Raw genomic sequence first — 13,962 nt, 5'->3', positions numbered from 1 at the left:
ACTGCATACATAGAAGATGGATCAGTTAAAAATATCGGCTTCAAAATAAGCAAAAAACAGCCTTCCATCTTTATCATTATTTAAATAGCTCTCAGAGAAGTCAATCTGTGATTTAAGAAAACTTATCAATGTTTTACCTTATTTAACTGAGTATATTTTATTTTGAGGTAACTTTGCAATACACTGTGAGATATTCTTTTATTAGGCAATAGTAGACTTCTTTTTTTTTTATGTTTTAATAGTAGACTTGTCAACTCACTTATTATAGGACCTTCCAAGAAGCTTACCTAGCTAAGCCTTAGAGGCAAGTAGGAGAGAGGTGAAATTAACCCCATTTTATGGACGAGAAAATTGAGTTACAAAAATATGTCAGTTGTTGAGAGTTGCAAGCAGTCTGTCACCGATAAAGGGAAACACCATAGGTCTATTATTACCTGCTTTATCCACTAAACCAGAGATTCCTCAATAGTTTACTTCCGGGTATCTTTTGATTCCCCCCTCCCCCAACCCCACACTTGTGTATTGTAGGCAGTGCCTAATGTCTGAGAGAAACAAATTTGGGGAGTTTCCTGGAGACCCCAAATCACAGATTACTCTAAAAAGTTTGAATTTGAAAATTTCTGCCATAGAAAATTACAGCTCAGCAATAATTTATTGTGAAACAAACTTCCATATTAACAAAACAGCAAAATGTTTATTAATCCCAGTTAGAAATGAGAAAAATTTTGAGACAGCCTTAAGAATGATGGGTCATTTCCTTTGAATTGCTTCTTTATTCGCCTCATCTTTAGGTGGCAGCACTACTATATAAATATCTTTAAAACTACAGTCTTCTGCAACTTGATATCCTAAAGAGTGTTTTGTCCTAAATGCTTCCAACTATATTGTGCACATTAGAAGCTGGTGAAAATATGAAATCATAGCTGAGAATTAGAATACTTAGGAGGTTCTAAAGGTGGAAAAACAGGCTTTCAGAGGAATGAATAAAATACATGGAGCTACTGAGGGAAAAGATTAGAAAGGGTCTTTTTTAAGCTTTTTAATTTATGTTTACTTTTTAGCTATATGAGGAGTAAGCAGCATCTTTAAAGATCTCTTATTGAAAAAGCACAAGATAACCTTCCCAAGCAAACCATAGTTTCTCAATACAGCATGTTTTTCAAGTGTTTACAAATTTAAAGTTGTTAGTTGTATAGTTGCAAGTATTCCCTACAATTTTTAAATTCAGGTGCAGTTTTCCTCATTAAACTGCATCAAACTTATGAAGATTCCAAATAGGACCTTATTGTTGACCCTTGTGGAAGAGAAGAACTCATCTTGGCTCCTTTCCTGGCTTCCTGCATTTTTCATGTAAAAAATAAAACACCATTACTCAAACTCAGAGATGTGAGAAGATGAACTAAAACAAATGTAAAGTGATAAAAATTTACAGATATTCTATATCTTAATTTCTCCCCCATTTTTCAAGGGTAATGAATTGGGATATATGGGGTTATTTGGATCAAGTGTTTTCTAAGCAGAACTTTGTTGTAATTAATCTTGTATATTTACAGTCGTTCTTCCTGTACTTCTATATCCAAGTAACCAAGCAAAACTGAATTTACATGCATTTCAAAATAGACTGCTTTAGATTTACAATATAAATACAACCACCAAGGAATATAGAGGTATGACCATCAGGAGTGGGGAATTAAATCATTTCTGAGTAGATGATGAAGTGTTAGTAAAGTCTTTCTTGATGGCAGCTTCCATTTTTCTTAAGTCAAACTTGGGGAAGGAGTCTTAAGCAAATTGGTAGAACTCAAACTCAGCAGTATTATGTTAAGATTTTTAAGCTCTCTTGCGCCAGCAAATCATGCAGCCTGTGGGCCTTAGCTCCAAACTTCTGCCAGCTCCGTTTTGGCAGTAAAGTGTTCTGTTGAACAAAGTTTGCACGTGTTTGGGGTGTGAAGTGGCTCCTCAGGCATTTATTGGTTTTATTCCAGTTTAGGGACTTGAAGACAAGGGTCAGAAGCATGAGGCTTGTATAGTTCATATGTGCCCTAAAACAGACTATGCTGGTGATCTTGAATTTTCACTTAAACAAGAATAACTTTTTCTTCGTTGGTGTCTGAGTTATTGAAGTGGACCCTTTAGTTTACTCCTTAAGTACTCACATGATATTCAACCAGTTCTCAGAAGCAGGTAAGCAGGATCCTCTCTGTTGAGGGAATAGAGCTGTGGAAAAATCACTCCTCATCCTCTTACCCACAATACCAGCAAAATGTGTTTATCCAGATGAAACTCACTAAGTATAATATGCAACTTGAGAGCAAAGGGGCCAGTAATTATTTAAACTCAATCTCATTGTCAAATTATATAACTATGAGCTTCTGATCTTTTTTTGTATCAATTGTCTGACTTCAACTTTTTTACCTACCTCTTCCCATCCTGGAGTCATTGGTTAACAATACCTGGTGCAGATATGTGTGCTAATTTGTCGTATTTCAGAGGTCCCTTGTCCTGTTGGAAATATATATAAACAGTCTGTTTCCATTATTTTTTTCAAGCAATTCTAATAGAAAATCCTTGCATAATCCGCGGTAACACAATTTGAAAACCATTAGAGTGCTGTTGGAACATTTTTTTTTTCCCTTCCTGATTTAAGAGTAATTGGGGGGAAAAGACAAAAGTAAAAGTAACATGTTGAAATGAAACTATCATCTTACCTTTAACCATGATCAATGGAATGTCAATTTGTAGGCTACAAGTATGGTCATTTGAAAAAGGTAGTTACTCTTGATACTTTTGCCAAGGGACTGTGGCCTAACTCCTTATTTTTACCTTTCCCTTCTCTTTCCTTCTCTTTAAAAGTAATTCCCAAGTCAGAACTAACATATGAATGTTAGAGATGGAGAGGAAAGCTGGGCTTTTCCAAAGAGTGGATCTATCTGGACTGGAAAGTACCATTGAACTTTGTTGCACATTTTATGGTGACCCCAAAACCCTTTGCTTGCATACTATAGGATATCAATGTGTTGCCATTTTATTACCTGGAGCAAGACTAAATACATTCATGAGTAGGTATGTACATGCAACCAGATACCACTGCCCTCTGAGGCTAATTTAGGCCATTTTTACAACCCAGTGCAGTAGCACTTGGCAATTAGAAGAAGAAGATCAATTGCATTTCTTCCTGTTGTGAGTAAAATGTGTGAAGGGAAGAATCAAAATATACCATGGGAAAAATACAAAGGGAGTTCTTTAATATTTTGTGCTATAGAATTTTTGTCTTTCAAGTATAATTTTTCTTCTTGTCTATTTAAATACTCAAAATTAGTTATTAAATGTAATGTAATGATTAGTTTTTACTTTCTAGATAGTAAATCAATATTTACTTGATAAGTATGTGTATAAAGGAGAAATGTTTTTTAATTACTATTTTGGAATCCCACAATATACATATTTCATAAACATATTACAACTGATGCTTAGTTTAGATGGCTTTTTTTTCCTCTTTTTTCCCCTTGAACTTCCTTTTGGAAAGTATCACCTGCTATTTTAGAACTGGTCCTTGGAACCCACCACTGTTTATCAATCAGCCTTATTTTCTTGAGTCATTTATTGAACAGTATCTATCTGTTCTAACAGTATCTATCTGACAATGGCAGACATTGTTTTAGGTGCTTGAACAAAACAAAGTCCTTGCTCTCACAGAGTTTCCAGTCTAGTAAGACAGATAATATAATAAACACATATATAATATAATGCTGTATAGTGATAAGTGTTAAAAAGAAAAAAATAGCAGGTAAGGGGAAAAAGTTTTCTGTGTGATTGTGTGTGAATGTGTATGTGCATGTCTCACACCTGATATTTTAAACAGAGTGATCAAAGAAGCCTCTCTGAAGAGGTAGCATTTGATCAGAGACCTGAAATAGTCATGGGAAGATCTGGGGAGATGTTCCAGGTGTTTATATAGGCCACAAAAACTCAGTCACTCAAGTACAATCCAGGTAACATCCCATGTATAATCTAGATATACATCACACTATGTATACATTTTTTTTTCTTAAGAGAGAAAAAAATTCATTAGGTTTTCAGAAAAGTTTTTCATTTAATATCAGCATTGTTCTATATTTCCCATGATTATTATTCCATTATTTAATACAATAACATTTATGGCTCTACAGACAAAGCTTCACAGTCCCTTATCTGCAATTCCAAAATCCAAAAACTTTTTTCTTAATTCATTTTGTGGCAAAAATGGATCTGAACTGACTTGACTCTGTTTAAAGTCTTCATTTGGTCCATTTGGTGTGACTATTGATGCATTTCATTGTGGAAATATGTGTTTGATTAAGGTATGCTGCCCCAGACAACACAAGTTAAGTAAAACATAGGTAGCATAATATCTTACATTCCTAAAATATGAAATGAATTTTAATTCAGAAACACATCTGGCCCTAAGGATTTGGGTTAAAAGATTGCAGACCTGTATCAGATTTCTTCTTGGTTCTCTGATTAAATATCATCACTGACGTTAATCTTTAGATATCTTTTATTCAAAAGTATAATGTTTATATAATGCTCGTATTATGTACCTGGCACTGTGTAAATACTCTCTATTTATTATCTCATAAAATCCTCACAGCAACCTTATGAGTAAGTTCTATTATACTCATTTTACAGATGAGAAAACTGAGCCACAGAGAGATTAAGAAACCTAAAAATCACACAGTTACTAAGTGACAAAGTCAAGAATTAAACCTAGACAATTTTCCTTCATAGTTTGCACTCTTTGCCACTAAACTAACTCTCCCTCTCCCCATCCCTTTCACCCTCCCTTCTTCTTTGGAGAAGTTTCTAATATAAGCCCTTTCCAAGAGCATGGTTTTTTCCTTCTACTCTGAAGTATCAGACATCAAAACTTTACATTTTATTTACAAACAAATATCTGTCAATGTTTTTCATTTTATTTGCTCCTGCTATAATTTCAGCCGTTTCTATTTCAAACTGACATTAGAGATTTACTTATTCTCATTCTAATAAGTTTCCAGTTTAACTTCATCTTTCACCATCCTTTTCATTTGAATATCTTTGGATAATTATGAGACACCTCCCTTATTATTGTGGTCTTGTCCAATGTCAGATCATATTAAAAGTTTAGATCTAGTTTATTGAGCAGTAGCATCTGCCAACTAAACCTCTGTCACTGCTTTGTAAGTTTCTCTCAATGAATTACATAGCTTACTTCAGATCACTTTATTCTAGGAATATTAAATTTGTGTTATTGAGTTGGAATTGATTATGTTTTCATTAGTTTGTCCTCAGGTAAGAGTTCTTCCATAAGTAATTACAAACTGAGATAGTTTCTGCTTTTATTTATTTACTTGTTATTTATTGGCTACCTAAAATCAAGATTGATTGAGTATATGTCATGAGGCTGTGCAAAGACTTTATTATGACTGTATAACATAGGTAGGGTCAATTTGAGTAAGTGTATTACGTTGAACTTTCCAAGAATCTATTCTTGATTGTCCCAGAGATCCATTGTGAGACATTAAACAAATCACTTTATTTGTTCTCTGTGAAAATTAATGTGTTGTCCTTGAATACAAACATGAAGGTTCTGACACATACTCAGTAAAGCATTATCTTTTGTGTAACGTTGATAGACTTGTTCTGAGCCAAACAGTTTCTCTGGGGTCACTCAACAGCTCATGTATGCTAAGTTTAGGAGTGCAGTTCATGGCCACTAGAGCTAAAAAGGAATTAAACCCATCAATTTTACCTCATTAGCATAGTGCTGAAGCAAATGAGCCAACAAGTCAGTTATTAAATTGCTGAGAAAGCAAAGAGAGACTGAATAAATATGTATGTGGGTTGAGATTGGCTATAAAGTACATCAGTTTATTACATGAGAAATTGAGGTCTTTGCCAAGGCTTACCTTGAGTAACTTCCTGTCTCCTGAGGGATCCAAAAGATGAGATTCTTCTCCTAAGACCATGCCCTGGAGACACAGCTTCTCTCTACTAGTTCTGCAATATTCCATGTTCCTAGTGCCCAGTACAAAAGTTTTGAGGCAAACGTAAAATAGATAGCTAGTGGGAAGCAGCCGCATAGCACAGAGAGATCAGCTTGGTGCTTTGTGACCACCTAGAGGGGTGGGAAAGGGAGGGTGGGAGGGAGGGAGATGCAAGAGGGAAGAGATATGGGGACATATGTATATGTATAACTGATTCACTTTGTTATAAAGCAGACACTAACACACCATTGTAAAGCAATTATACTCCAATAAAGATGTTAAAAATAAATAAATAAAGATGGCTTCACTCACCTGGAAAAAAAAATGTTTTGAGGCACACCATTAATATTTACCAAGATGTAATAATGTCTCAGGGTAAAAATCTTAATATTTACAGTTTACTTCAACTGTATATAAACTTTAATGAATTCATATGATGAAATACTTTTTTAGCTCTTCTGTTTTCCCTAATTTTTATTTAGGCGAAACATCCTCTGTTCAGTGTGGTGGTCAAGAATGTGGGCTGGGTAATCAAATCTCCTAGGTTCAAAACTCTGCTTTCAAATTCCTAACTTCGTGACTTTGGCAAATTACTTAACATCTGTAGGCCCCAGTTTCCTCATTTATCAAATGAGGGTAATAATACCAACTGCTTCATAGGTATACTATAAGGGTTAAATTAGTTAATTCATAAAAAGCATTTAGAAGAGGATCTGGCACACAGTAAGTATTCCATAAATGTGAACTCCCACCCACTGTGGCACCAACTTTTCCTGCCCTTCACTCAAGGCCCAAAGCCAAGTTCTCTTTCTATTTTTTTCCCTTCTGATTTCAGGCTCACCGGCATTGGCCTGAGACTAAAACTGTCCTCTTCCTCACTACTAGATTCACCACCTGCATTGTTCTTGAAAGCCTCCAAGTATTCTTCCCTTTTCTAGGTTTTGGGCCATTTTACTCCATCTGAAAAACTGTTTATGGGTTCTGTAGAGAAGTATCTCTTCCATTTACACGTTGAAAGGTTTTTCTCTGATTACTAGAATATGAGTTCCTTGAGAGCTGGGACTGTGTCTTAATTATCTCTATTACCTCTGTCCCTTCCCCCTCCCTGCTGCACAGTCTAAGTTAAAGAAAAGTGAAAAAAAGAATCCATTTAGCTTTTGTATTTTTTGCTCATTTTATCCTGGGTATTCTGTTCCGAACCTCCTGTTTTCCTGAAATTTTTCTTGCTCCTTTTATCTCTGGAAGTTTTAACTTCACCTAGTGATGCTGAGATCCCATCTTGGATCATCACTATTTCCTGGCAGGTAAGAGGTTCAGTTTATCACACAATCCATTCACACGTTAGAAAAAAAATTCCCATTTAATTCACTTGGATTTAATTTCACTTGTATTTTCTTGGCTCCAGCTAGACAGACCATTCTCTTTTAAAAAATCTATCAGTAGCTTTGAGAGGGATTCTATTTTGCAGAACTCTTTGTCTTATTCCTTATTTGAAGATAGGGTCATACCACCCTAAGTTTCTTTTTCTTTTTTTTTTTTGAATAAATTTGACATGTAACATTGTGTAAGTTTAAGGTGTGCAGTGTGTTACTTTGATACATTTATATATTGTAATATGATTGCCAATGTAGCAGTATTTATCTCATTACACAATTGTAATACAATAGTACTGTCTATATTCATTATACTATGCATTAGACTCTATGGCTTATTTACTACTCATTCAAGTTTGTACCCTTAAACACCATCACCCTTATCCCCCCACCCCCACCCCTGATAACCATTATGTTAACTCTCTGTTTTTTTTTTTTTTTTTTACAGGTTTAACTTCTTTAGATTCTACGTGTAAGTGATATCATTACCCTCGGTTTCTTTATATGCAGAATAAGAATCAGCTCTCACTTGGAGAAGATGAGGATAAATTAGGTCAATCTCTTAAGTTTTTTTCTTTTTAATACATGCAAAAGATATATGGAACACATATATTGGGTATAAAACTTAATCATGTAATGAACTACCCAAGAACTAGAATATTTACCAGGAAATTGCATCTACAATCGTGTTTCTCGTCTATCTCTTCCTCCTGCCCTCGGAGGTAACAGTATCCTAAATTTTGTGCTGTTTTTTTTTTCTTAATTTAGTTTTAGCACAAATGTATATGTGCTAAAATAATATATTGTTTAATTTGTATGTTTCTGAGCTTTATAAAAAATGCTTCACTCAATATATAGTTTTCTGGGATTTGCTCTTTTAACTCAGTATTATGTTTCCAAGATTCATTCATGTTGTTGTGTATAATGATTGTTGATTTTCAGTATCATATAACATTCTATTGTGTGAATATATCACAATTTATTCTTCTGTCGATACATAGTTGGCTTGTTTCTAGCCTTTTAAATAATTATAAACATTGTTGCTATAAAATTTTTTATGTATGCCTCCTGGACACACATGCAAGGGTTTCTCTTGGTCATATACCTAGGAGTAGAGTTGTTGGTTGTAGAGTATGCAAATATTCATCTTTGTGAGATAATTAATGCCAAACAGTTTTCTACTATTCCCACAGTTTATAAGAATTTCACTTACTCTTCAATATTTGGTATTGTTACACTTAAATTTTTGCTGGTCTAGAGGGGATAAAATGGTATATATATACTTTTTATAGGATGGAAGAAAGTCATCTTTACCTAAAGCTTTTTAAACTTCCTCTTCCTTTCTATATTAAGAGTTTACAGCCTCATTTGACATTACTGTGCCTGGGAGTTCCTTTGAGGGAAAGTCATCTATTTGTGTGTTAGTTTCTAAGGGTATAAAAACTGAGATAGGGTGGAGGCTGCTAACTGAGTAGTTTTTGTTTGTTTGTTTGTTTTTTTAAAGTGAGTGAGTTGTTCTGTTTTTTAATTAATTTATTTTTGGCTGTGTTGGGTCTTTGTTTCTGTGCGAGGGCTTTCTCTAGTTGCAACGAGCAGGGGCCACTCTGCATCACAGTGCGCAGGCCTGTCACTGTCGCAGCCTCTGTTGTTGCGGAGCACAGGCTCCAGACGCGCAGGCCCAGTAGTTGTGGCTCACGGGCCCAGTTGCTCTGCAGCATGTGGGATCTTCCCAGACCAGGGCTTGAACCCGTGTTCCCTGCATTGGCAGGCAGATTCTCAACCACTGCACCACCAGGGAAGCCCCTAACTGGGTAGTTTGAATATTGCTTTTAATTTGATTTTGCGTAAATACCAAATTATGCACAAACTAAAATTTCTTGTTAATGCTCTGCAGAAATGGAAATATGCAAAATTGTATTCTTTACTATTGACTCATCATAAATTAATCTAGTCTTGAGTTAAACCTATCTGTAAAACTATTTTAAGTAAAAAGCTCCTACAATCTGTTGATCTGAAATATTTTCACTGAATCAAGTTTAGTAAAGATATCTTTGTATATTTCCTTGTATTTTAATTTACCAGAGATTCAACTTGCCCTCTTTTGACATGGTTATATGGTGCAATGCAAATTAATCTCTCAAAGAAATTTCAAAACTCCAGATGTTCATCTTACTACTGTTACCCACTGAATTGACCCACACACAATAACCAGGAAAATAAGCCCAAACCGATGGTACCCTAAAATGTGTTTGTGTGTTTTTTAACTGAAAAAAAGTCATCTTGTATATAAACAGTTTTCATCAATAACTAAAAACACATGGAGGGCTTCCCTGGTGGTGCAGTGGTTGAGAATCTGCCTGCTGATGCAGGGGACACGGGTTCGAGCCCTGGTCTGGGAGGATCCCACATGGCGTGGAGCAACTAGGCCTGTGAGCCACAACTACTGAGCCTGCGCGTCTGGAGCCTGTGCTCCGCAACAAGAGAGGCCGCGATAGTGAGAGGCCCGCGCACCGCGATGAAGAGTGGCCCCCGCTTGCCACAACTAGAGAAAGCCCTCGCACAGAAATGAAGACGTAACACAGCAAAAATAAATTAATTAATAAACTCCTACCCGCAACATCTTCCTTAAAAAAAAAAAAAACATGGAGATGGAAAAAGAATTTACAAGTGGCAATATATGTATATTTTTAAGAAGAACATTTATAGCTCCTTGTGTTTATTGTCTTTAAAAACAAATATCAAATAAAACATAACTAAAAATAAACAAATATCAGTTTGTCATTTGTCTATTTTTTTTGCCTTTGAATGAAAGATTTTTGAAGGCAGGGACCGTGTATTTGTTTTATGTTTCTTTATTATATTATTAAATACATTGTCATATCCCAAAGGGAAACTCAGAGAATATTAATTGAGTGCAAAAGTCCCCTCTGTATCATTAATATTTGTTGATTGACAAAATGACTGAGTGAATATTCATGACCAAACCATAAGAAAGCTGCAGTTACTTTCTTCTTTATTGTACTACAGCTATTTTTGGAGATAATCATTCATCAGGGTGAATACATTTATGCCAGGTGAGTGTTTTTCAACTTTATTTATATAGCTAATACTGTGTTTAGTCAAGTTGCTATCAGCCATTGGTTTCTTCAACGTTCTCTTTTAAAACCAAGTGTTACGCCTCCTTTCCTCATTCCCATAATACCAGATATTCACTTCTATACTAATCAAGGGACATCAGGTGCTGCTGAAGTAAGACTGACTCCCGCCAAAGCTCCCTTTAAGTGGGGGCTTTTCCTTTATACCATGCAACATAAGTGAGCTTTTTGTTTGTTTGCTTTTGTGATCTTGTAAGTGGTGATCTATAAGACGAGGCAAAGCTAGAGGTTTAAGCCTTTACTTCTAGCATGGATTGCAACATGACAACATCCTCACTGTAGTAGGCAGCCTTCAAGAAGGCCCTGATTCCCGCCTTCTGGTATTCACACCCTTGTGTAGTCCTCTCCCCCACTGTATGAGAATTGGTTTGTCTGACCAACAGAGTATGGCAGAAGTAGTGGTATGTCACTTGCAAGATTAGGTTATAAAAGACTTTAAGGACCCGAAGACCATAGGCCAAACTAGAACCTCAGTTCTAAAGGGACCTGTTTCTGAGGTTGGGAAGTGCTAACCCAGATCCTGAGCCAAGAAGGCCCAGGTCCTTCTTGTACCTAAAAAAGTGAGAGAGAGAAAAACCTGGATATGTAAATATAAATAAGTAGGAATTTCACTGAAAGATAGTGAAAAAAAGAGAGCACGTAATAAAAAGAAATGAAATACTGATATATGCTACAACATGCTTCAACCTTAGTGAAAGAAGCCAGTCATAAGATTCCACATATTGTATGATTCCATTTATACATAATGTCCAGAATCGGCAAATCTGTAGAGACAGAAAGTAGATTGATAGTTGCCTAGGCTGGAAGGTTGGAGTGGGGGAATTTGGGGTGCAATAGCTTAGTTCAGGGTTTCTTTTGGAAGTACTGAAAATGCTCTAACTGATTGTGGTGATGGTTGCGAAACTGTAAATGTACAAGCCATTGAATTGTACACTTTGAATGTGTGAATTGTATGGTATATGAATTACAGCTGACCCTTGAACAATGCAGGGGGTTAGGGGTCCTGACTCCTGCCCCTTCCCACACCCCTGCCCCCACTCCACACAGTCAAAAACCTGTGTGTAACTTTATGTATATCTCAATAAAGTTGTTGTTTAAAAAAATCCCTGTAGTTTCTATCTTGGGCTTTCTCTCTCTTCTATCACTTGTTCTAGAGGAAGCCAGTTGCTATGTCTTGAAGACACTCAGACAATCTACCTATGGAAAGGCTTATGAGGTTTCCAGCCAACAGCCAGTGAGAAACTGAGGCCTGCCAATAACTTTGCAAATAATCTTTGCTAATCCTATAGATGGAAAGGGGTATCTTGTTGAAGTTTTAATTTGCAGTTTTCTATGAGTGATATTAGGCATATTTAATATGTTTAAAGGTATTTGTAGGAGGAGAACAAGAAATAAAAACATGAGGGCTTCCCTGGTGGCGCAGTGGTTGAGAGTCCGCCTGCCGATGCAGGGGACGCGGGTTCGTGCCCCGGTCCGGGAAGATCCCACATGCCGCGGAGCGGCTGGGCCCGTGAGCCATGGCCGCTGAGCCTGCGCGTCCGGAGCCTGTGCTCCGCAACGGGAGAGGTCACAACAGTGAGAGGCCCACGTACCGCAAAAAAAGAAATAAAAACACCAATTCCAGATTCAATGACATTAGGAAACATCTTTAACCCCAAGGCACAGTATGTGAAGGCTAAAAGTGGGTGGACAAAAGAAAAATGGCTTAAGTCAGAGAAAGGTAAACCTTAGATACTGCAGATGAGACAGACACCAGCAATAGGCACACAGATTTGTCCCAAGGATCCTCAGAAAGCCACAGGAATTGGAGGGGCAAAGAATATGTGCAAGGAGGGAAGGGGCTAGAAGAGGGTGGATTATTTACAAGTCTGTGCAGGGATCATGTAGAACCTACATCCTCATTCCCTACACCTACCCCAAGTAGCCAGATGTGTTTCTCTCCTTCCATGCAGGAGACAGAAGGTGTCATCCTCTGGAGAAACTGAACTAGAGAGGCTCTGGACTTGGACATACCAGGCTCTGAGGAATGGGTATGAAAACATGAAAGTCTGCATTCTAAACAGGACACTCTGCTCTTTTCCCTACCCAGCTCTAGAAAGCTAGCAGCCAGACTACTGGTATCCCCAGGCAGGAGATAGGGGGAGATCTTTCTCTGGAAAACTGAACTGATAGAAAATATTTACATGTATTGAGGATTGCTAATTAAAAAAAAAAAAAGCCAGCTTCATAGTGTAATATAATTCATAACATATCCAGAATGTAACCACCTCTCCCCACTTTCACATACTACCATCCTAGTACTGACCTTCCATGAGTTTAAAAAATATCAACACGCTTTTAAAAATTGCACCTAAGATGAAAGTCAATAGGCCTTGAGCCTGAGGGAATCCCTTATGACAAAATGAAAGACATTAAAAACTTTTTTTTTTGCGGTACGCGAGCTTCTCACCGCTGTGGCCTCTCCCGCCGCGGAGCACAGGCTCCGGACGCGCAGGCTCAGCGGCCATGGCTCACGGGCCCAGCCGCTCCGCGGCATGTGGGATCCTCCCGGACCGGGGCACGAACCCGTGTCTTCTGCATCGGCAGGCAGACTCCCAACCACGTCGCCACCAGGGAAGCCCCATTAAAAACTTTTGACATCGCTTTTGCCTGTTCAGAATTTTTTCCTTCACGTTTATTATTCTTTTTATAGATTATCTATTGCACTATTAGGTAAGTAGAAAGACAGTATACAGTTGCCTAGGTTCAAACCTTGGCTAGTTTTGGGCTTTGGGGCAAGAATCATAACTTTTCTGAGCCTCAGCAAAATGGGGATGATAATGATATTTACCTCATAGGGCTGTTGTAAGGCATAAATAGTTTAATACATGTAAAACATTTAGAATGGTGCCTAGAACATAGTAAGTACTCAATTTTAACTTTTATTATTATTTCTATATTCCTAGAGTACCTTTCCCTGATGTTCTTCAAGTGTCTGATGAACATGGATGAAGATGGTTAAGGCCATATTTAAATCTTCTTGTATTTTAAGTTCAGTATTAACATTTTTCTATCTTTGAAGTAGGAAAATTGAATCATAGAGAAGGAAACATGATTTACTCAATCATACAAAACTGTTAAGGAATCATGAGTAGGACCCTACTCTCTTAGTTTTCCCTTTTGAACTTTTATTTTTAACAAATCAGTTATTGATATAATTATTGATGTACATTGAAAACATGGATTTCATATTCAGGGGAGTGGTTTTAGATGCATTCTTTGTATGGCACTATATTTCTGCTACATTTCATTGGCTGTTAAGGTATAGACGACATTATCACTACCATATTCATTGAAAACCCATATTATTTTGAACATATTAAGATGGATCATACTTTAAGAAATTCACTTGCTCAAAGCCTAATTGACCTCTGTGTCTAACGTGAACTA

This window comes from Pseudorca crassidens, chromosome 3 (genome assembly GCF_039906515.1).
Source record: "Pseudorca crassidens isolate mPseCra1 chromosome 3, mPseCra1.hap1, whole genome shotgun sequence".
Lineage (NCBI taxonomy): Eukaryota > Metazoa > Chordata > Mammalia > Artiodactyla > Delphinidae > Pseudorca > Pseudorca crassidens.
Note: the sequence above shows the minus strand (reverse complement) of the source record.